Source organism: Peromyscus californicus, unplaced genomic scaffold, assembly GCF_007827085.1.
Source record: "Peromyscus californicus insignis strain IS unplaced genomic scaffold, ASM782708v3 Scaffold_12__1_contigs__length_115047231, whole genome shotgun sequence".
Classification (NCBI taxonomy): Eukaryota; Metazoa; Chordata; class Mammalia; order Rodentia; family Cricetidae; genus Peromyscus; species Peromyscus californicus.
Genome location: NW_026294413.1, coordinates 59,779,502 through 59,782,137, shown reverse-complemented (window position 1 = coordinate 59,782,137; position 2,636 = coordinate 59,779,502).

Sequence of the window (2,636 nt, the reverse complement as noted above, 5' to 3'; positions counted from 1 at the left end):
CGTGTGTGTGCCTTTTCCTTTATGTCTAGTTGGGGTGGGATAAACACTCCTGGGGTGGAAAGGAGCGTTAGCTGGCCTCCGTGTGAGCAGAGGGAGACCTCCCCTGCATCAAAGGCTACTGGACTGGGAGTTGGCAGCAGCTGGTGCCTTTGGGAGAGGAAAAGATGGGGAAGCAAGGAAAGGAAGTGTGGAGGTAAGTAGTGGCCTGCTGGGCAATGCTGACTCCGACAGTGCTGTACATTGTACTGGCCTTCCCACTAACAAGGCAAGCCCAGAGCATTCTGGCCTTCTCACTCTGGCCCCTGGACGTGGTCTTTGATAGAAGGCTACAAGAGGGGCCTGGCGAGGGAAATCCAAGCTGAGAAGTTGGAGAGGAAAACTTGGTATTAAAAAGAAGGGTATGAGGGTGAGAAGAGAAGAGGAGACTAAAAAGTTCTGGGCTGTGTTTTCTGGATATAAACTTTTCCTTCCTATGGTTAGAAATCCTGCAGATGAGTCACTGAAATAACAGGCCTTCAGACCAACCCCAGGGACACCCAGCAAGCAGGGCTCTTATGCTTCCATTAGGATGCTTTGTTTCCTTTCTTCTCACTTCTCTTTTTCCCATCTCTTCCAAACGTGTGTGTGCACGTGCACACATGCCCATGTCTGTGGACTTCAGAGAACAACCTTGGTTGTTGTTCCTCAGGTGACAAACTCAGGTGTTGTTCCTCTGGTGCCCCCTACCTTTTGTTTGAAGGAGAGTCTGTCACTGGCCTAGAACCTCACCAAGCCTATTAAGCTAGTAGCCAGTAAACTCTAGGGATCCAGCTGTCTCTACCTTCCAGCTTACCATGAATGCAATTGCAAGCATGTGCAACTATACTCACCTTTTTATGTGGGTTCTGGAGATCTGAACTCAGGTTCTTGCACTTGAAAGGCAAATACTTTATACACTGAGCCATCTCCTAATCCCTAATCTGGCATTTTATTGTGGTGTTAGGGGAACTACAAAATGGGATATAATCATACTCCATTTTTAAGTCTTTTGCTGGAAGGTGGACTAAAGGTGGGTGGGTAGAGCAAGGAGGCAAGGCAGGAGGAGAGATGTGTCCAGGGGAACCACATCCAGGGGAATCACATCCAGGGGGCTGCCACAGTTCTTAAAGCATACGCAGCACACAGGTGGTGGTAACAGGAATTATGGGACATAATTCTCTATTCTCCCTTGCACATATGGATATGGTTCATTTTCAAACTGTGCAGTTTGGGAAGAAGGAGGAAATACATGACTTGAGACAAAGCCATGCCGATGTCAGGGCGTCCTCCTCAGTGCAAGGGACTTCTTGGAGAAAAGGAAGAAAAGGTGAGCAAGGGAGACAGAGAGAGGTGCAGAAAGAGTGTTTTGATCAGATGCAGGAGTCCAGGATGCTGGGAGAGGCACACAGGCCTCACCAGTTGGCCCATGCCCTTTGATAAACCTGTTTTCCCAGGTCCCCACAACTCTTTACAAGCCTAACCTTTTTTTAAAAGCTTTATTTTTATTCTTTTTAATTATGTGTATGTTTGGGTAGGTGAACTTGAGTGCAGGTGCTTACAGAAGTCAGGAGAGGATTTTGGATTCTCTGGAGCTGGAGTGACAGGCGATTGTGAGCTGCTTTTTATGAGTACTGGGAATTGAACCTGGGTCCTCACAGGAGCAAGAATTGTTCTTAACTACCAAGCCAGCTCCAGCCCTATCCCTATACCTTTCTATGCTCTCCTTCCCACATACCCCATCGGTCTTTTTCAGGAGAAACACTAAAAGAGGAAGCCTGCCTTTGCTTTTGAGTTCCCCACCCATTTCTAGTCTTTTCTTCTAAGAACACATGACCCTGGTCCTGGGGGCTGATAACTAGACTGTTTCAAGGTTCAAGTCAGTATTTTAGAAATGAACCACAAGAATTCCCTCTGATAAACTCATCTCTAAATATCTTTCCTAAAATTCTTCTGAACTGACAGCAATTTTTGGCTTACAGAGTTTTTCAGTTGTTTAAAGAAGGGCTGGGTTATGAAAGAGATGTAGGAAGCCTGTACTGGTGTTCTTAAACTAAAAATCCTCCTATAAGTGTGAATGTATTCACCCTCTCAAATATTTGCATCAAAGGAAAGATAAGAGATCCTTTCCTGGGTCTTTGCTCTTTGGAAATATGGGTCTGGAATTTAGGATTATTACTCTGTGCCAATGTATAATTTTGCCTGTCTTAGTCTATTTGAGCTGCTGTAACAAAATACTTAAATTGCCTTAGAGATAACAGAAATTTATCCTTCAAAGTTCTAGAGGTTGAATCCAAGGTCGAATGGTTGCCAAATTTGGTTTCTGTGAGGGCTGCTTCCTGCTTCCCAACGCTGTCATATTGCTGCATTCTCAGAGTATGAGAGAGAGGAGGAAAACTGGATTCTCTCTCCTAAAGGCACCAATCCCATCCCAAGGTTCCCTCTTTGTGATCATGCAAACCTCTCAAAGACCCTACCTACCCATGCCATCTCCTTGGGGGTGAAGGTTTCAGCATATGAGTTAATCTCATGATAGCAGGTCTGCTCTTCTCTTTGACCTATAAGAAAAATTGAGCTTCCTTGATCCTGGCAGTTGAGGTTTTGGGAGGGACTACTGCCAG